The sequence below is a fragment of the Lepidochelys kempii genome, chromosome 2, assembly GCF_965140265.1.
Source record: "Lepidochelys kempii isolate rLepKem1 chromosome 2, rLepKem1.hap2, whole genome shotgun sequence".
NCBI lineage: Eukaryota > Metazoa > Chordata > Testudines > Cheloniidae > Lepidochelys > Lepidochelys kempii.
The window spans coordinates 11,205,729-11,227,677 of NC_133257.1; the positions used below are offsets into that span (position 1 = coordinate 11,205,729).

Below are 21,949 nucleotides of genomic sequence, written 5' to 3' on the forward strand. Positions count from 1 at the left end.
GACATCCTGTTCTTGTTCCCTCTGATAGCTCCCTGCATAGCATGTCCTTGGGTATGTGTTGTCTTCCAACCTACTCAGAGGGCCCAGCCAGCACAGTCGTCTTTGCTTGAGCAGGGCTGTTACACTTGGTAAATTTGCCCTTTGAAGAACCTCTGCATTGGTGACTTTATCTTGCCATTTGGTGTTGAGTATGCAGCGTAAACAGTGTAAGTGGAAACTGTTTAACCTTTTCTCCTGATAAGCATAAGTTGCCCATGTTTCCCCACCGTACATGAGAGTGCTGAGGACGCAAGCTTGGTACACTAGCATTTGGCCTTGATGGTAAGCTTTGAGTTGTTCCATGCTCTTTTAGTGAGTCTGCTAAAGGTGGTGGCAGCCTTTCCAAAGTGAACATTTAGTTCTTCATCCAGTGAGAGGTTGGTGGTCACTGTAGAACCTAAATAGCTGAACTTTTGGACTACTTCTACTGGTTTGCATTTAAGGTAATTGAAGGATCTTGTGGAACCACCTGTCCCAATAGAACAGTTTTCTTGATGCTGATGGTGTGAGCAAATGCTGGACAGGCACTTGAAAGGCAGTCCATGAGTTCTTGTAGTAGATCTTCACTGTGAGCTACGAGGGCAGCATCATCAGCAAATAGAAGTTCCCTGATTAGCACTAACTGAGGTGCAGCAAGCAAGCAGACGCTGTGCAAATCATTACTGGAGCAAGCTTTGTGAAGAGATACAGACAGCCTCAGACACAGGAAACCTCAAAGTCATGTATGACGGCCTGAAGGAAGCTCTAGGTCCCACTGTCAACAAGGTTGCCCCTCTCAAATTGCACAGCAGTGGAATCATTTCAGATAAAAACAAGCAGTTGTTTCTTTGGGCTGAATACTATTCAGAGCTATATGCACAAGAAAGAAACATCACCATTGAATCACTGGACCAAATACCAACTCCACAGGTCATGCCAGAGCAAGATGTGGAGCCCACTGTAGAAGAGCTAAGCAAGACCATTGATTTGCTATCAAGTGGCAGGACTCCTGGAAAAGATGGCATCCCAGTGGAAATCCTCAAGGGCGGGAAAGACAGCCTATTACCATATCTTCAGCAGCTGTTACTCAAATGCTGGAAAGAGGGTGAGGTACCACAAGAGATGCGTGATGCAAACATCATCACTTTGTATAAAAATAAAGGCAAAAAGGGCAACTGCAACAACTACAGGGGTATCTCGCTACTAAGTGTAGCAGGAAAAGCTTTCGCAAAAGTCATCTTAGTGTGCCTAAAACAGCTGGCTAATCATGTGTACCCTGAATCACAGTGCGGATTCAGGGCTGGAAGATCAACTATAGACATGATATTTTCTCTGCAACAACTCCAAGAAAAGTGTGAAGAGCAAAACCGACCACTGTACATCACCTTTGTGGACCTAACCAAAGCATTTGACACAGTCAGCAGAGAAGGTCTATTTTTAATACTACAAAATATAGGATGCCCAACAACCCTGGTAAGTCTTATACGTTCATTCCACAACAACATGAAAGCAACTATCCACTTTGGACAGCTCTGAGATGAAAAGCGGAGTGAAGCAAGGATGCGTTCTTGCCCCTACACTCTTTGGAATCTTCTTCCCGGTACTCTTGAACTCTTGTGTTTAAGGACATGAAAGATGGAGTGTATCTCCACACAAGATCAGATGGGAAACTCTTCAGCCTGTCCCGACTTAAGTCAAAGACCAAAGTAAAAAAGGTTTGAGTCTATGAGTAATGTTTAATAAAATAATAACCTGACCTCTCTTTTGAGAGGAGGAATCTCTTATTTTAGCCAACCTCAGAAAGAAGAAGCTTTCTGGTAGGCCAGTGGTTTGGAATCTAATTTCTCAACCTGAAAACTGATCTTTATGTGAAGCATATGTAGCACCCTCTCTGCATGGCTCATTAGCAAGCTTTAAAGCCAAAGATCTTCACCACTGCAGTGCAGACCTCCTCTGTTTGAACTCATGGCATAGCCCCATTGGCTGGTAACATTAGTAAACTATAATTCTCTATGTGAACTAGCCATTAATTGGAAACGCAACACATTTTAACAAGAAGGCGACTCATGGAAATGGACTTCTTGTGTAGCAAACAGAAGCTAAGCCTGTATAATCACCAATACATAACATTATTCATAAAATCCATAATTTATGGGTGGTGTTTTCACATCCAAGACTATATCCTGCCAATTCAGGGCTTGGACCAATATAATTTTGAGGGGGAATGTCCACATTTGTAGGGTGAGGGAGGAATAATTTCTGTGGCAGGTTGATTTAAAAAGAAAAAGATGCCCGAGAGTTCTGAATGGTATGCAGTGTTGGAATGAGTCTCAGATAGATGGAATCAGGAGCAGAGGACAATTGAGGAAGACAAAGATGTGTGAGGCATTCTCTTATGTGGCACTGCATCATGAATTACATGGGAGTTTTGTTATTGACTTCAACGGGAGCAGAATTGGGCTTTTGACTGTTCCAGCAGCAGGACATCGCTACTGGCTGGAACCCCTGATTGAGGGGCTCTGGCTGAGAGATCATGAGGTTTCAGTGATTACCATGGGAACCAGAAATAATCCCATAAGGATAGAGAAATTATAAGAGGTTTTAATTGAGAGATGATGAGGTTTAAAATGGTTACTATGGAAACCAGAAGTGGCATCCAAAAAAGAGTGTATGTGTTTATCTCCCATTCTGATTGGCAGATAATTGTTTAAATGTTTCAGTGATGAGGTGTTTGTGGCAGAAACATCACATATGCCGTCTGATACATCATGTGATGCTGGTTCAATTATTATTTATTAAAGCACTCAGAATGTGTCTTGGAGCCGTAGAGACAGCAAGGGTCACCTAGTCTAATCTTCTGCCAAGATGCAGAAACTTAGACACAAATTTCAGTGGATGACCCAGAGCATAGTTTTGTCATTGGACCTGGTGCTGAAAGGTGCTGAGTGCCTCCTGGGATGTGCAGAGCACGCTCATCGGCCACTGACATGCATGTTTTGCTTGGTATGATTGGCAAGAAGGAGTTGAGGAAATGGCCTTTTGTATTAGGTGGGATTTCCAAGCATAAAGGACAGCATGGAAAAATTCCTAAAAATAATGGTGGGAGAGGATTCAAAAATACCTACATGGGGAACAACTGTTTGATAATGGGCTCTACAGTAGAACACAATCCAATGGCTGAAATTGAAATAGACAGATTCAGGCTGAAAATAAGGAGTAAATTTAACTGTGAGTGTAATTAGCCCATCCACTGTAGGGGGTAAAATGAGCTTCTTTCTAATGGCTCCAGGTCCTTTTATATCCGTGATATTAACAGCAGCACATGTAGATTTAGTAAGTGTGGCTTATTCCTTCCTCTGTATCACAAGTATACCTTAAGTGAGGGTGAGTTATTTTAGTGAAACATTACTGATGTGGGAGTGTTGGAATGCTTGTAAAACACAATTTACCAAGAGTTTTCCATTACTGGCAATTTTTAAATCAAGGCTGGATGTTTTCCTAAAAGTCTAGAAATTATTTTGGGGAAGTTTTATGCTCCACAGAATGTCAGACTGGGTGTTCCCAATGGTCTCTTCTGGCGTTGGAATCTATGAATTTATAAAAGGGCTCAGTGAAGCAAAAGAAGCCAGGGAAAAGGGGGATAGAGCTCTCTTGTGGTTATGGCTCTGGATTGAGACTCAGGCGTTCAGTTCTCAGCTCTGCCACAGACCTCCTGCATGACCTTGGGCAAATCATTTAGTCTCTTTGTATGTCCATTCCCCATGTGAAAAATGGGGATAATGATTCTCCTTTCTCCCACTTTTTGCCTTTAAGGCGTTAATAATCAAGATTTTTGGTGGGGATGCAGGGACCGTCTCTTACTAGGTGTCCTGTAGTGTGTACTATGTACAGTAATTAGCACCTGGGCTATTGGTGATAGGGGGGTAGTTTGCCATGGGGCCCCCATTTGAGAAGGCCCCCACACCTAGTAGCATTTCAGCCTGGTGTACAGGGTCACAGCACCACTCAGGTTTGACCGGTGACCTTCTGTCATGATGGAGGGGAGGGTGAGCGGGCCAAAACTGAGTGAGTCACTGTAATCTGAGTTGCAGCACTGCTCAGGTTTGGTCTGATCACCCCTCAGTCATGATGGAGGGGAGGCCAGGTCACATTTGAGGGAGTGACATTGTTGACCTAGTGCACCAGCTTGCCATGCCATTCAGGTTTGGCCCAGCTGCCCCTCTGTCATGTTGGAGATGTGGCAGGGCCAAACCTGAGCAACGCTGTGACACTATGGCCAGGTCACAATGCCTGGAGTGGGGAGCCAGGCCCAGCTCTGTGGGACAGGAGCCACCGCTGTGCCAGGCAGGTTTCCTCTCCAACCCTCCCCCCAGCTCTCCTTGCCTCAGCGGTAACTTTTTGGAAGGATAGGAAGACTCCATTTCTGATTTTCTCCCAGGCCCCACAAAATCACTTTGTGGCCCTGCCTAGCACAATGGGACTCTGGTCTTGACTGGGGCTATGAGTTGTTACTGTAATACCAATAACAGTAATATAGTAGGAAGGAGCATGAGAATAGACGAGGAGTTGTACAGGTCTCCGTCTGAGAAAGAGAATTTTGAATGTGGACGGGATGAGGAAGCCAATGAAGCGATTCAGAGAGGAGACTGATGATGCCATGCTGGATGGGGATGCGGTTCAATAGGATGAGGTCGGCGTGGTTTATTGTTCCACAACACTGCATGTTTCTAAAGGCATTTAATATTCTAATTCTGACTACGGTTAACCCCAAAACTCCCAAAGCAAATACCACCCATCAGAAAACTATGTGGCATTGTGAAAACATGATCCAAGATTTTCCAAAATGTCTAATGACTTTGAATGCCTCAGTTTTTGAGACACCTTTCAGAGGTCTAATTTGTAGATGGTAGGCACCTGTGAGTAAATCCATTTGCTCAACAGTGCCCTTAAGCATGTGCCTATTTTGAAGCACTTGGGTAATTGGAATCGAAGGCACAACTTTAAGTTTTGGTTGCATTGGGTCCTTACTGGGGAACTATTATGGAACTACAATTTCTTATTGGACCTTGCTGAGATCAAAGTAGTGGTCCCCTATATTTCCCAACCTACAATTTCAGATTTTTTAAAGCAAGATTAATATAGCAGTGTGTTGGGGAGGGTGCGGATGGAGGTTTTTATGACATGAAGGTCTTCATGTTGCCATGGCCTTCACACAGCGAGTTAGAACTCTGATACTGCATGTGAAAAAAGAGGCCCTGTCTACACACAACTTGCACTGGCTTAGTTAAACCCTCTTATTTGGGTTTAAGAGTGGTTTAGTTCAGTTAATGTAAGTCTCTTCCTAACTGATTTAGGATAAACAGAAATAAACATGTTTTTTAAACCCAAATAGAAGTGTCTACATAGCCTTCTGCACCCAGTTTCAGTAAATTGGTGTAAAAAAAATCACACCTTAAATTAAATCAGTGTGGCTCTGTTTTGTAAACATGCCCTAAGATTACATGATAATTAAGTCAAAGTGCATGTTTCTGAAGGTTGCCTTTTGCGGTTTGATCATAGAGTTCATTAGGTGATGTCATAAACATATAGCTAAGAGTAGCATAAAATCCCTCCTTTACCTGTAAAGGGTTAAGAAGCTCAGATAACCTGGTTGGCACCTGACCAAAAGGACCAATAAGGGGATAAGATACTTTCAAATCTGTGGGGGAAGGTTTTTGTTTTGGGCTTTTGTTGCTCTCTCGAGAGACAAAAGAAGAGACCAAGCAAGTAATCCAGCTCCTACTGAAAGGATATATCTAATATTACAGAAATAGTAAGTAATAGCAAGGAATGTGTTAGATTATCTTTTGTTTTAGCTTGTGAATTCTCCCTGTGCTAAGTGGGAGGTTTATCCCTGGGTTTTTTTGTAACTTTAAAGTTTTGCCTAGAGGGGAATCCTAGGTGTTTTGAATCTGATTACCCTGTGAAGTTACCTTCCATCCTGATTTTACAGAGGTGCTTCTTTTACTTTTTTTTCTTTATAATAAAGTTCTGTTTTTTTTCTTTATAATAAAGTTCTGTTTTTTAAGAATCTGGTTTACCTATTTGGTTGGTATATTATTCTCAAGCCTCCCCAGGAAAGGGGGTGAAGGAGCTTAGGGGGATACTTTAGGGAACAGGAACTCCAAGTGCTCCTTCTCCTGAATCTTTGTCTAACTCACTTGGTGGTGGCAGCAGTACCCATCCAAGGACAAGGAAGGATTTGTGCCTTGGGGAAGTTTTTAACCTAAGCTGGTAGAAATAAGCTAAGGGGGTCTTTCATGAGGGTCCCCACATCTGTACCCTAGAGCTCAGAGTGGGGAGGGAATCCTGACAGGTGATTAGCAAGCCTTGTTAATATGCTGGACTTCTTTCCTCCTAGCAGCATGAAGAGATCAGGTAAGGTAATAGTGATGGACTGGAGCAGTCAGTCAGAGCTGGGTGAATAATTCATAATGAATAATTTATCTGAAGAGTGACACCTCTTTTTCTGTTTAAATTGTCCGTGAACAGATAGTGATTTTTCTCAAATTTGTCTTTTGAAGTTAGGAGCTGAACAATGTTTTCAGCTAATTCTTCTTTATCTATCTGGTGCTCATTTGTGAAAAGTTCCTTTCATGCATTTGCGTGGTTTAACTGGACACTTAAGTTACATAGCTCTTTTCTAGTCCATGTTTGTTTACAAGAACTCTCAGAATGAAGTTTCTGCTGAAAGAATACAAATTCGAAATCTGCTTTGTGTAATATCCAGTTAAATGTTGGTGCTTTTACAACCCTTGGTTACTGTGTACTACCTACACCTGATCTGCAGAGTATATGCACCTAGTAAAGAGCCTGGCTCCAACTCAAGCTGTAGAGTTTCATGCTTTCAGATTTAGCAATCCCCACCTCAATCCCAGGTGTCAGCTACAATGGCGGGTTGCACTTTGGCCAATATTCCTGTCAATAAACATGTTTTGCTAGTATGTGAGTGAGAAGTGAATGCAAAAGGGACCCCAGCACCGCTGAAGTGAATTCTTTTAGAAGTGCAGACAAATATTCACAGAAATTGTTTTTGCAGTATTTTTGCAGCTCTACTCAGAATGTAAAAACTTGAAAACATCTGGGATTCTGATTCTGAGAATTTACCTTGGGAGTATTAGAACACAATGTCCTATAGACGTGGGGAAATGCAAAATACTGGAAGGAAAAATTGATTGTATAATCTTCTGCAGAAAAAGTGAGGCATTTATTTATAGAATAACTAATTAGGATATAATTCTTGCTTATGATGATAGAATCCATTAGTCAAGAAGCACAGATGTCATTATGGTGAGCCAAAGAAAAACAAAAATATAAATTAAAAGAAATAAATAGGAGAAGCATTTAACAAAAATGATATTCTACAATTATATAATGCTTCTCATCCGTAAATATAGCAAAGCTCATCTCTCTCTAACCTTGCCTCCTCCCGCAAATACACACAGAGATAAACAGTCTGTGGCTATACACATGTAGGACTCGCTTCGTCTGTCACAAATACAGCCACATTTAATATCACACAGACATTCTGCACAACAGTTTAGGACAGGAAGTGAAGAATATTGTATCCAGTTGAAATTGTAGTGCATACTGTCTTGTGAGAAGCAAATCCCAACACACCCAATGGAATTGTTCTAGTACTCTTGTTTACAGAACTGTCAGAGTCTGCTCCATACTGAGCATCAGCTGGCATACCACAATCACTGGGACAAATTCAGCCTTGGTGTGATGGGGTCTACAAACCCCATACCGAGCGTAGACAGAGGCAGGAGGAGATCCTCTCCTGTTTACAAGCAAGCAGCTTGATCACCCCCCCACCCCCATGCAGCTGCCAGAGCTGCCAATCATGGAGGCAGGCACCCACAGCTGCACTCAACAGAGGAAACAAAGCCTGCTATAAATGAGGGAGTAAAGAGAAGGAAAGGGAGGCTGAAAGTCCTGGATTAGCACAGGAGTAATAGCCCTGCACCACGCTATCTCCAAGAAAACAGCCAGGCAACTGAAGCAGACTGCAGGCCCTAAAATTGAAGGGTTGATAGACTTAATTGGAGGTGAGGTCCAGAAAATGCCCTGACTGAGAACAACCAGTGTGGGGTGGTAGGTGACAACTAGGGTTGTGCGGTTGACAGTTTTTGTTTTCCTGTATTGAAGCAGCTCTTTTGGAAAGGGCCACCTAAATATCCCATGATGCAATCTACTTCTCTGGTGGAGTGTCCTTATTTAGTGAAAGTGGTTTTAAGTGTGTTTAGCTGTGTATCCTGGACTTTCTCGTCAGAGCAAATTCTGTGGTATCTGAGTGCCTGACTGTAGATAATGGATTGATTTTTTTTTGGTGTATCTGGTGTGGCTGCTGGATCTGTGGAAGTAAATGTGATGATTGGCAGGTTTCTTGTGTATTGTCATTTGTAGGGTTCCATTGTTTAAGCTAATTGTGGGTGCAGGAAGTTGATGCTTGTGTGGGAGTGTTCCAGAGAGAGTATGATGATGGGTGGTGATTGTTGAATCCTGTGGTGGAAATCTGTGAGGTAATTTAGGTCTTCTGTCTAGAGAATGAAAAGTTAGTTGATGTATCTCAGTTATATCATTAGTTTCATGCTGCATTTTTCCAGAAATTCTTCCTTGATGTGGCCTGTGAAGAGACTGGCATGCTGGGAAGCCATCCTAGTGTCCATGCGTGTTCCTATGGTTTGCTCAAAGTGTTGTTAAATGTGAAGGTATTGTGGGTGAGAATGAACTGGTTGAGTTTGGTGATGGTTTTGGGTGAATTTCCAAGCGTTGTGCATTGTCTTGTATGTATTTGAGGCAGACAGTGATGCCATCAAGGTGAGAGATGTTGGTGTATAGGGAAGTGATATCCATGATGGCAAGGATGGTGTTCTGGGGGAGGTTGTTAATGTTGTGGACTTTCTGGAGAAAGTTGGTAGTGTCTTAGAAAAAGCTGGCCCTGTGTGTGGTGAGTAGTTTAAGGATGGTTTCTATGAGAGCTGATCTTCCTTCAGTCAGAGTGCTGTGGCTGGATATGATGGGTTTGCCTGGGTTCCCTTGTTTGTGTATCTTGGGAAACATGTAGCTACATAAGGGATGAGGTTGTAGAGATTTTCTTGGAGTTGTTTGGAGAAAGATTTGAGGATATCTTTAAATTCCTGTGTGAATTATGGTGTGGGGTTTTCTTTGAGTTCTTTATAGTAATTGGTGTCAGAGATTTGTCTGTTGGCCTTGTTGACACAGTCATCATGATTAAGGACTATTATTATCCCCCCCACCCCACACACACGTTTTTTCCCCTGCAGGTTTAATCATTATTTGGTGGCTTGATTTCAAGGACTGTATAACTATACTCTAGGTGGTAGAGAGATTGTGGTGGCTGTAATGTTTGTTGATTTCACCATTGATTTCCACCTCCCCACCCCCCGAAGCAATCAATGTAATGATCCAGTGCGTGGTTTCATTTGCTGAGGGGTGTACAGTCAGATGACTCCTTTTTCTTGGGTATGTCTATATTGCACTTAAAAACCCATGTCTGGCCCATGCCAGCTGACTCAGGCTTGCGGGGCTCAGGCTAAGGGGCTGTTTAATTGTGATGTAGCTGTTTGGGCTTGGTCCGGAGTCAGAGCTCTAGGACCCTGTGAGGTGGGAGGGTCCCAGAGCATGGGCTGCAGCCAGAGCCTGAACATCTATACTGCAATAAATAACCCCTTAGCCTGCGCCCCACAAGCCTGAGTCAGCTGGCACAGGCCAGCTACGTGTGTTTAATTGCAGTGTACCCCTTATGACTGTTGGTGGGGATAAAGTGTCTGTCATCTTTGTTGTGAAGAATTCCTTGAGGTGGAGTCAGCATAAGTATTCTTCTAGTTCTCCATTTGTTGGTATGGTATCAGGTTTTGTGGTGGAGCAGAAATGCAATCCCTTCGAGATTACTGATACTTCAGTTCTGGTTAGGGGTAATCTTGATAGGTTGGTGACCCTGGGTGTTGTATAGCATCCATGTGGTGGGCTATGGTGTCTTGGTTTCTCCCAGAGGTGATGTTCCCTGTTGGTTGTGAAGTTGTTGTAGCTGGTTCCATTTTTTGTTGCTGGATGGCTATCATCAGGGTTTTTTAAATAGTTGTTTTGGGTTTCCTTCATGATCTCTCAGTAAGCTGCCTGGTTTTTTTTTTTCTCTTGCAGCGTGTGAGAGCATGTGGTGATTTCTTGTTTGAGGTGGTCTCTTCTGGAGAACGTAAGGTTCAGGAGATGGTTTCTCAGTTTTTCAGAGGTCTTCTAAAGAGATCGTCAGCATATTTGTAGTTATATATAATGGCCAGAAGGTTATAGATGGTAAGTCTTCTGGGGATGATGATTTGTTTCTTGCATTTGCTCAGGAAGTAGATGTCACTGTCTGTTGTCTTTCTTTATGTTGTGACGTTAAACAGCAACATTTCATATGTTCAACATTTCACTGTTCAGGAAGGACAGGCAGGGCAGAAAAGGTGGGGGAGTAGCACTGTATGTAAGGGAGCAGTATGACTGCTCAGAGCTCCGGTACGAAACTGCAGAAAAACCTGAGTGTCTCTGGATTAAGTTTAGAAGTGTGTGCAACAAGAGTGATGTAGTGGTGGGAGTCTGCTATAGACCACCGGACCAGGGGGATGAGGTGGATGAGGCTTTCTTCCGGCAGCTCACGGAAGCTACTAGATCGCATGCCCTGATTCTCATGGGTGACTTTAATTTTCCTGATATCTGCTGGGAGAGCAATACAGCGGTGCATAGACAATCCAGGAAGTTTTTGGAAAGCGTAGGGGACAATTTCCTGGCGCAAGTGCTAGAGGAGCCAACTAGGGGGGGTGCTTTTCTTGACCTGCTGCTCACAAACCGGGTAGAATTAGTGGGGGAAGCAAAAGTGGATGGGAATCTGGGAGGCAGTGACCATGAGTTGGTTGAGTTCAGGATCCTGACGCAGGGAACAAAGGTAAGCAGCAGGATACGGACCCTGGACTTCAGGAAAGCAGACTTCGACTCCCTCAGGGAACGGATGGCCAGGATCCCCTGGGGGACTAACTTGAAGGGGAAAGGAGTCCAGGAGAGCTGGCTGTATTTCAAGGAATCCCTGTTGAGGTTACAGGGACAAACCATCCCGATGAGTCGAAAGAATAGTAAATATGGCAGGCGACCAACTTGGCTTAATGGTGAAATCCTAGCGGATCTTAAACATAAAAAAGAAGCTTACAAGAAGTGGAAGGTTGGACATATGACCAGGGAAGAGTATAAAAATATTGCTCGGGCATGTAGGAATGTTATCAGGAGGGCCAAATCGCACCTGGAGCTGCAGCTAGCCAGAGATGTCAAGAGTAACAAGAAGGGTTTCTTCAGGTATGTTGGCAACAAGAAGAAAGCCAAGGAATGTGTGGGCCCCTTACTGAATGAGGGAGGCAACCTAGTGACAGAGGATGTGGAAAAAGCTAATGTACTCAATGCTTTTTTTGCCTCTGTTTTCACTAACAAGGTCAGCTCCCAGACTGCTGCGCTGGGCATCACAAAATGCGGAAGAGATGGCCAGCCCTCTGTGGAGATAGAGGCGGTTAGGGACTATTTAGAAAAGCTGGACGTGCACAAGTCCCTGGGGCCGGACGAGTTGCATCCGAGAGTGCTGAAGGAATTGGCGGCTGTGATTGCAGAGCCACTGACCATTATCTTTGAAAACTCATGGCGAACCGGGGAAGTCCCGGATGACTGGAAAAAGGCTAATGTAGTGCCAATCTTTAAAAAAGGGAAGAAGGAAGATCCTGGGAACTACAGGCCAGTCAGCCTCACCTCAGTCCCTGGAAAAATCATGGAGCAGGTCCTCAAAGAATCAATCCTGAAGCACTTGCATGAGAGGAAAGTGATCAGGAACAGCCAGCATGGATTCACCAAGGGAAGGTCATGCCTGACTAATCTAATCGCCTTTTATGATGAGATTACTGGTTCTGTGGATGAAGGGAAAGCAGTGGATGTATTGTTTCTTGACTTTAGCAAAGCTTTTGACACGGTCTCCCATAGTATTCTTGTCAGCAAGTTAAGGAAGTATGGGCTGGATGAATGCACTATAAGGTGGGTAGAAAGCTGGCTAAATTGTCGGGCTCAACGGGTAGTGATCAATGGCTCCATGTCTAGTTGGCAGCCGGTATCAAGTGGAGTGCCCCAAGGGTCGGTCCTGGGGCCGGTTTTATTCAATATCTTCATAAATGATCTGGAAGATGGTGTGGATTGCACTCTCAGCAAATTTGCGGATGATACTAAACTGGGAGGAGTGGTAGATATGCTGGAGGGGAGGGATAGGATACAGAAGGACCTAGACCAATTGGAAGATTGGGCCAAAAGGAATCTGATGAGGTTCAATAAGGATAAGTGCAGGGTCCTGCACTTAGGACGGAAGAACCCAATGCACAGCTACAGACTAGGGACAGAATGGCTAGGCAGCAGTTCTGCAGAAAAGGACCTAGGGGTGACAGTGGACGAGAAGCTGGATATGAGTCAGCAGTGTGCCCTTGTTGCCAAGAAGGCCAATGGCATTTTGGGATGTATAAGTAGGGGCATAGCGAGCAGATCGAGGGATGTGATCGTTCCCCTCTATTCGACATTGGTGAGGCCTCATCTGGAGTACTGTGTCCAGTTTTGGGCCCCACACTTCAAGAAGGATGTGGATAAATTGGAGAGAGTCCAGCGAAGGGCAACAAAAATGATTAGGGGACTGGAACACATGAGTTATGAGGAGAGGCTGAGGGAGCTGGGATTGTTTAGCCTGCAGAAGAGAAGAATGAGGGGGGATTTGATAGCTGCTTTCAACTACCTGAAAGGGGGTTCCAAAGAGGATGGCTCTAGACTGTTCTCAATGGTAGCAGATGACAGAACGAGGAGTAATGGTCTCAAGTTGCAGTGGGGGAGGTTTAGATTGGATATTAGGAAAAACTTTTTCACTAAGAGGGTGGTGAAACACTGGAATGCGTTACCTAGGGAGGTGGTAGAATCTCCTTCCTTAGAGGTTTTTAAGGTCAGGCTTGACAAAGCCCTGGCTGGGATGATTTAACTGGGAATTGGTCCTGCTTTGAGCAGGGGGTTGGACTAGATGACCTTCTGGGGTCCCTTCCAACCCTGATATTCTATGATTCTATGATATCTTCCATAGTTGTTTGCAGTATTGTTGTATGAACTATAGTGAGTTACCTAATTTCTGTGAGTGAAATCTTGGCCTCATTTAAATCAATGGGAGTTTTGCCATTGGGATCAATGCCACCCGGTATCTCAGTGTTCACATCTGAAAACTGGGTATAACAATGTTCACTTGCCTCAGAGGGATGTTAGTAATTAATTCATGTTTGTAAAGTACTTGGATGGATATGGTACTACTATAAGACTTCCTGAGTTTCTGGATTTGTTATTTAGTGAAAGTGGTTTTAAGTGTGTTTAGGTGTGTATCCTGGACTTTCTCATCAGAGCAAATTCTGTGGTATCTGAGTGCCTGACTGTAGATAATGGATTGATTTTTTTTTTGGTGTATCTGGCATGGCTGCTGGATCTGTGGAAGTAAATGTGGTGATTGGCAGGTTTCTTGTGTATTGTCATTTGTAGGGTTCCATTGGGGCCCTATGTACAGTGTGTAAAACTGGAATTTTCAAAACCAGTTTTATAAATGATTTGTCATCTCAGCAGGGGTAAAAGTCAGCCCTCCTCCCATGTAAAGCTGGAGTAGTTGCTGCACTCCATGCAGCTAAAGTGCACAGAGGGCTGGGAATTAAATCCACTTACAAAGCTAGACTGGGGCCTGGGGCAGCAGCTGCTATACAGGTGGCAGTCTGTAGGTTGGTAAAGTGTACACAGATCCTCTGTGCCAAGCATGTCGGGCATTAGGGCCAGTGCATCATGCAGTCCCCTACCCTACCATATCCCCAACAACTGTCTTCCTTACCAAGATATTTGAGAAATGTGTGGGTTCTCCCTCTGCCACACACTGGGCTGCAAAGGCCTTCATAAAAACTGGGTAAGTGATAGGTCTCAAAATACAATTGTAAATGGGGAATCATCATTGAGTGGGTGTGTTTCCAGTAGAGACCTGTGGGGGTCAGTTCTTGGCCCCACGCTATTTAACATTTTTTAATCAATGACCTGGAAGAAAGCATAAAATCATCACTGATAAAGTTTGCAGATGGTAGAACAATTGGGGGCGTGGTGAATAATGAAGGGGACAATTCACTGATTCAGAACTATCTAGATCGCTTGGTAAACTGGGCACAAGCAAACAATATGCATTTCAATATGGCTAAATGGAACCAAGAATGTAGGCCATACATACAGCATGAGGAACTCTATCCTGGGAAACAGTGACTCTGAAAAAAATTCGGGTTTCGTGGTGGCTAATCAGCTGAACATGAGCTCCCAGTGTGATGCTGTGGCCAAAAGAGCTAATGCTATCCAGGGATGCATAAACAAGGGAATCTTGATTTGGAGTAGAAAGGTTATTTTACCTCTGTATTTGGCAGTAGAGCGATTGCTGCTGGAATACTGTGTCCAGTTCTGATGCCCTCAATTCAAGAAGGGTGTTGATAAATTGAGAGGGTTCAAAGAAGATCCACAAGAATGATTAAAGGATTAGAAAACATGCCTTATAATGATAAACTCAATCTATTTGTCTTAACAAAGAGAAGATTAAAGAGCATCTTGATTACAGGCTATACATATCTATATGGCGAACAAATATTTAATAATGGGCTCTTCGATCTAGCAGAGAAAGGTGTAACATGATCCAATGGCTGGAAGTTGCAGCTAGACAAATTCAGACTGGAAATAAGGCAGAAATTTTTAACAATGAGAGAAATTAAGCATTTGAATAATTTACCAAGGGTTGTGATGCATTCTTCATCACTGACCATTTTAAAATCAAGAAGGGATGTTTTTCTAAAAGACGTGCTCTAGGAATTATCTTGGGGGAAGTTCTGTGGCCTGTGTTATACAGGAGGTCAGACTAAGCAGTCACAGTGGTCCTTCCTGGCCTTGGAATTTATGAAATCTATGAAACAGTGTCATCTCTGCTGCAGGCAAATATTTTCAGCCCCACTGCAAGCCTTGGGTTGTATGGACAGTATGGGTCCTCTGTTAATATTGCCCGACATCCAAGACTTTGAGTGATATGAAGAGTCTCCTTCAGCGGAAGTCGCTGTTCCACAAATGCTGCTCACCGGGAACTCCAGATTGCTGCTGGTGTGTAGGACTGAGAGGATTCGGCTATTGTGGGAAACCAGGGTTGGGGAAAGTTTCTTCATTAGGTAAGCTCCAATTTTGTTAATCGTTAATTTAATAATGGTTACTTAAAAACAAAATCATTCCCTTACATTAAAAGTTCCTTCTTTCTTACTAATCAAGCAGTAACCAGTTCCCTGAGATCTAATTTAAATAATCTGATAGTCTAGGTGATTGCTTTGATTTTGTATTAAATAGATTCTGTGTTTTATTCTCACGTATTTAGATACAGTGAACAGAATAGGCCAGATCTTAAGTTAGTGTAAATCACCTTGTTCCTTTGAAGTCAATGCATTTACCCCAGTTTACATCAGTTGAAGATCTGGCCCAGTATGGCTTTGATTATATTACTGCACAATGCAATTTTCCTTTGAAGGCTCAGTTGTGCAGTCCTTCCCATGGAACACTCTCATGGACCATTATAAGAGTTTTGCCTACATAGGAACTGCAGAGAGGAAGGATTACCCAGTGGTTATCGCACATGGGGGCACAGGAGACCTGGGTTCAGTTCCCTGCTCTGCTACAGACTTCCCATGTGACCTTGGGCAAGTCACTTACAGATGAGGAACTGAGGCACAGACAGTAAGTGGGGATAATAGCACTTCCCTACCTGACAGGGGTATTGGGAGGAGAAATCCACCAATGATTGTGAGGCACTCAGTTACTGTAGTATGGTGGCCATATAGATAGTACCAGCCTCATAGAGGGATGAACTTTGTTGCATTTTACGGTGAGGAGAGCCATGTTTTTGATCCTGTTTTCAAGTTTGTTTTTTTGCTCCCTGTGAGAAAGCAAGGGACAGTGAAATAAATATCCCAGTTACAATTCCATGGGGAGAGTCCTCTCAAAATAAAGAACTGAAAATTGGAAATTGCTGTTTTAGGATCAGCTGTCATTTTCTCTGTCAAGCCATTGAAAGGTTTTTGAAAAATAAAAGTGTTTTGAGGCTCTTTTTCTTTCTCGCTCTCTCCTCATTCCCTTCCCCTTCCTTTGAAACGTCATGACAACCTTAGCACATAGTAGTGATCTTTTGCAGAATTAAATTCACCTTCCCATTTCTCTTCCCCATAGGCTGGGTTATGAGTCTGGCTTGGAGGTCATGTCTCACTCAGAAACTACCGAAGTCATGCTAGGAACAGTGTAGAGACACTGGGATAATAAAATCATTGGGCTGAATCCTGAGGCTCTTGCTTAATTCATTCTTAGTCCTTACGCAAACTCCCAATGAAGCCAGTTATTTAGACCAAGGCCAGACTTATGATTTGCTAGGCCCACAAGAAGAGCAATTTTCCAAGCAGCCAGCACTGCATGGTGGATCAGGCTACAAGTCCCTCATTTGACTGATGGAGAAACGGAGGCACAGAGAGGGGAAACGACTTCCCCAAGGTCACACAGCCACCTAGTGGCAGACCCAGGGACAGAAACCAGGCCTGACACCCTGTGCAGTGCCTTATACAGTCACTTATATTAGCCTGAGTTTTAGTGGATATCGTGAAAGAAGTGAGTTTTAGTGGGAACTTGAATGAGGCTTGGGGAGTGGCTTGGCAAACCCACATGAGGAGGGTATTCCATGAATAAGGTGAGGCATGAAAGAAAACATGGAAGCAGGAGGAGAGAACAAAAAGAGTGGAGCATTGAGGCTGGAATAACTGGTGGAGTGGTGGGGGTAAGCAGGGGGGATGTGGTAAGAGATGGTAAGCCTCAACTGTTAGTATTTCATCCTTCTATATTACTTATTAATAGCCCACTTATAAGTTGGAAGAAGTCAAGATTTCAATGTACAAAATAGTCAGCGCAAAGGTATTTGTACCATATGTTTAGAACAGAGGAGATGCAGAGATTCCAAATGGATTTCAGCCACTGTTTTATCTTGTAAACCTGACATTCCTTCTGGAAGGGAATGTGCAGCAGAAAATGGAGCACTGTTTATTTCATGACATTTATATGGAAAACACTCAATCATATTCTTTTCTTTTTCATACAGTTCAGACGGAGAGTAACTTGTCTTATGAACCTATCAAGCAGTTTCTTACATCGAGAACTTTCTGCCTATTTCTTTAACAGAGCTTTTCAATCTGGCCTAAAATTATTATTCTTGCCAAGACATGATCTTCTGAAGGGGGCGGGAAAGAGGTGGGACCACCACAGCCTGACTCAGCAGACCAATAAATTACTTTTACATCTTCCCCTTAGATGTTTGCTCTATAACCCTTGTGGCTTAGTAGCTAATGCACTCCACAAGAGTTAGCAGAAGTGTACAGATTTCAGAACTATGGCCAGCTCCAGCTATCTCCAGCTAGTCAGTGAGGTTTTTCTGCAAAATCGCTACTGAGGGACAGGTTTTGCTTTCAGGGCTAAGTGTCCCTTGCTTTAAAGTGGCAGTGTGGAAGAATGAAGGGAATAAGGATCTTCCTTTGTGCAGATGCTAATGCCACCATGTTTCTGAGCACGCAGGAACGACACGAGAAGCTCCACTTGTAGAGCAGGTGGGAAAGGAGAAGTGGGGAGTAGGTGAAGCCATGGCTCCATTTCCTCCCACTCCACCAGTTTGACACCCAGGTGCAGGGGAATTAGGCTTCACTCTGTAAAGGGATTTTCCCCACCCTATGCAAGATGGAAGCCCTAGGAGGAATTGTGCTTCAAAAGTGTGTCTCTGGGACCCAGTGCCCGCTGAGACATGCCCTGGGAACATAGTACCACCCCTCATTCACGGCTGGGCCTAAGGCACAATTTAGACTAGCTAACTTCACTGAACTGGCCACTGCTGAATCCAGAGCAGAATTCAACTCTAAGGATCCTGTTTGGCACTCTATTCAGCCAAACTTCCATTGGCTGTTCTGGGGATTTGCCTAGCTGAGGTGTGCTGAATAGAGCCTGATGGGTATGTCTACACTGCAGTTAAAACCCCACAACTGGCCCATACCAGCTGACTCAGGCTTGCAGGGCTTGGGCTAAGGGGCTGTTTAAGTATGATATAGACATTGGAGCTCGGGCTGTGGCCAAAGCTCTGGGACCATAGAATCATGGAATATCAGGGTTGGAAGGGACCTCAGGAAGTAATCTCGTCCAACCCCCTGCTCAAAGCAGGACCAATCCCCAATTTTTGCCCCAGATCCCTAAATGGCCCCCTCAAGGATTGAACTCACAACCCTGGGTTTAGCAGGCCAATGCTCAAACCACTGAGCTATCCCTCCCCCCTGCAGGGTCTGGAGTCCGGTCTCTAACTGAGCCTAAATGTCTACATTGCAATTAAACAGTCCCTTATCCCAAGCCCCATGTGCCTGAGTTATCTGACATGGGCCAGTCGCAGGTTTCTAATTGCAGTGTAGACATACCCTAGTGCAGGCACATGTCGTACCATTTCTCTAAAGAGGCCGTCCTATCATGATCACATTAAGCTGCTGTTCTTGAAGCTTAATAGGGAGGTGGAGCCCAGAACATCTCAAATGCTGTTTAACGTCTGAGACATTTGGTCGTATGGGCTTGCACTAAACAATAGCCAGGGAGAGGCACTGCTCGATATTGGTTAGAACACAGGGAACAGGGTTCATGAATCTGGCACTAACTCATTTGCTGACTTTTGGCAAGTCACATAACTCTGCTCTGTTTGTCAGTATACCCATCTGCAAAATGGGCATAGTAATCCGTACCTCATGGGGACATTGAGGCTTAATTAATGGTTTAAAAGAGCTCCCAGATCCTGGCATGAAAGGTGCTTTGTAAATAAAAATCGTTCTAATTTATCTCTTTTGTGCAAACTCCTTGCTCTGGTTTTCTTCTTCCATCACTTTTACACCAGTGTAACTCCATTGAATTCAATGGAGTTAGTCCTGATTTGCACTGGTATAACTGAAATGAGAATCAGGCCCCTTTTCTCCAGCTGAGCAGCGAGCACACTAAAAACACAGAGAAATTCTCAATACCACAGCCACCTACACTCCCCTCCAAAAGTAACCTAGTTAAAAGCCTTATTTTTGTCTCCAGGAATGAGAGAACGTGCACCTCATGTTTACTCGGCACCAAGCCCCTTTTAGCTGCTTGTGTATTTACAAGCTGTCTTAAGCATTTGCAGATTGACTATTCTGATCCAAAGGGATTCTGAGAATTGTCTGGTTATTAAGCCACGTAGAAGCCTATTTGATTTTCCATTTGTTCTGGTGTCAGCAGTGTGAGGAATGTTCCATCCAGTGCTTGACTTTGGCCTTGGTTTGTCCCTCTTGGTTTCTCAGCCAAACTTTCATTAGGATACATGGCCCGTTTGCTCTTAGAAAGTAAAACAATAATCTTCCGTTCAAGGAAACAGCATAGCCTTTTGTGAATATCCAGGCTGAGATTTATTTTAGAATGTGGCTCTAGGAGACATCTGCACAGCAAAACGTAATTGAATTTGTTTAGATGTAGGACTCTGCTATGTTCTTACTTCCATTATAACACAATAATAATAACAATAATACTTAGCACTTAGTGCTTTTTACATTTTCTAAGTGCTTTGTAAACATTAACTAATTAATCCTCCCGACACCCTTGTGAGGTGAGAGAGCTCTGATATTTATAGCGTTTGAATAAAGATGAGGTGCTATGCTGCTTGCCCATGCAGTTGATAGCAAGCTAATCCAGCAGGGTTGGCTTGGTGGTGTTATTATTAGGGGAGGGTCCATCCTGATTAAGTGACCATATTAATTACAACAGTGCTGTGTTTTTTTTTAAAAGGTTTAAAAATGAATGACTAAAAATACAATAATTTTATTCTCTCCTAAACTCAAGTCATGGTATTTCCTCCTCTGTCCTCTGAATAATCATTGGCACTTCTTCCATCCTTCCCTTGCTCAAACTCAGGATCGTCTTCAAGTCTTGTCCACCTCCTCTTTCTATCCAGTTCACTATCCCTCTTTATAAGTGGTTACATGCATATGTGTATTTAGTATACGTGCACCAGGGTCCTAGATGGTAAGCTCTTTAGGGTAGAAGCCTTGTTTTTCTATAAGTTTGTGCAGCAACTAAAACAACAGGGCCTGTGGGCGCCACCACTTTACAAATGACTAGTAATGATAAAAATGGAGTCTTGGCTATACACATCCAGATTGAGCGGAATGCATTAAATACATCCTCCTCGGAAGAGAGCAAGGATGGCCCAGCAGTGGCTGGGGTCCTAGTTTACCCAGGTTTCATTCCCTGCTCCCCCACAGACGTCTTGTGTGCCTTGGGTAAGTACTTTTCCTTCTCTGTACAATGAGGTTTATAGTACCAGGGTGTTGTGAGGACAAGTGCTGTAAAGATTGCGAGATGCTCTCCTACTACAGTGATCGGGACCATGTAAATACCTCAGGCGGGGAATGGGAACTGGATGCACTCTGAGAAACATTTTCCTAAGAGGGGAGAAAAATATCTGAAGGGCTTAGGAAGTGGCCCAACACTTTTTAATGTAAAAGGGTGGTCTATAAATCCAGGGTGCCTCCAACTATTTATTTTCTGGAGACAAAAGATGGCCCCTTCTGCTCTGCTGAGTGATGTAGAAAAGGCAAAGCACATCAGTTTTCTCCAATATTGTTTTCAATGTCCCCCATGGTGGCTCTTGAAGAGACCTTTGGCTTGACTGCTGAACTCCCCCTTCCTGCCACATACAAGCTCTGCAGAATAAAAATTACACACGAATATAAAAATAGAACAGAGGAGACTATTTAGGTTGCACCAGATGCTCGAATTCCTGCTACCTAAGTTGATTTCACTTTAGTATGTTCCCAGTAAAAAGAAAGCTGAATGGCAAAAATTAGAAATGGGGGCTGATCCTGCACCCCTTACTCCCATGAGTAAATCTTTCTCAGATGAGCCGTCCCATGGAAGTCAATGAAACTAGGCATGCAAGTTTTCCCTTGTCTTAAGTCTTTTGTAGGGTGACTGCCACGTTAGTATCTAGCAATAGGGGTAAGTATTAGAGCAGAAGTCTCAATTCTGCCTTCAGCTGTACAGGTGTGACTTTGATAAGGAAAAACACTGAAGAATGGGTGACCTGGCCCTGCACACCTAACTTAAGTGAAGCTCCCCTCTAGTCCAGTGGAACGTCCAAAGGAAAAAAGAGGAAAGAAAACTTCCTTGGCAAGGTCAGTGTGGTCTAGTAAATGGAGCACTAGACTGGGACTCAGGAGACCTGGATCCTATTCCTTGCTCTGCCACTGGTCTTCTGGGTGACCATAGGTGAGTCATTTAATCCCTCTATACCTCAGTTTTTCCATGGGTGATATAGGGATGATGATACTAACCTCCTCTGCAAAGTACTTGAGATCCACTAGATGAGCTAGGCATTACTGTCGTTAGGGTCCTCTCCTCCATCATTACCCTGAACTACTGCAGTACGAACACAGAAATGTTCATATATTAAACAGGAGTAGGATTCCCCTGGCCGGTGACACAATAAGTATGTAATCAATAAACTTTTCACTAGTTCATAAAAGCACAAGTGTGATGAAAACAGATGCCAAGAACAGAGATTGTGATCCCAGTGGTAGAATTGTGGTCTCTGGTCCCATAGTTAAATTGTAAAGCTTTCTGAAACAGGAACTGCCCTATGTCTGGCCAGTGAGTAGCACAATGGGGTCCTGGTGCTTGAGTAGGGCTCCTAGACATTCCAGTAATACAAATAAAT

The 21,949-nt window shown here is 43.6% G+C and overlaps 1 long non-coding RNA gene across 4 annotated transcripts in view; it reads right to left on the reverse strand.

Annotated features, from left to right (window-relative positions):
* The window catches only part of LOC140906331 (uncharacterized), a 105,603-nt gene that overhangs the window by 76,936 nt on the left and 6,718 nt on the right, over positions 1 to 21,949 (reverse strand). For 3 of the 4 annotated variants that reach the window (XR_012157067.1, XR_012157069.1, XR_012157066.1), the window contains exon 3: positions 21,567 to 21,651. The exons of the other annotated variant lie outside the window; for it this stretch is intronic. This is a non-coding gene — a long non-coding RNA (uncharacterized lncRNA). The remainder of the gene's footprint in view (positions 1 to 21,566; positions 21,652 to 21,949) is intronic. 4 annotated transcript variants of the gene reach the window in all.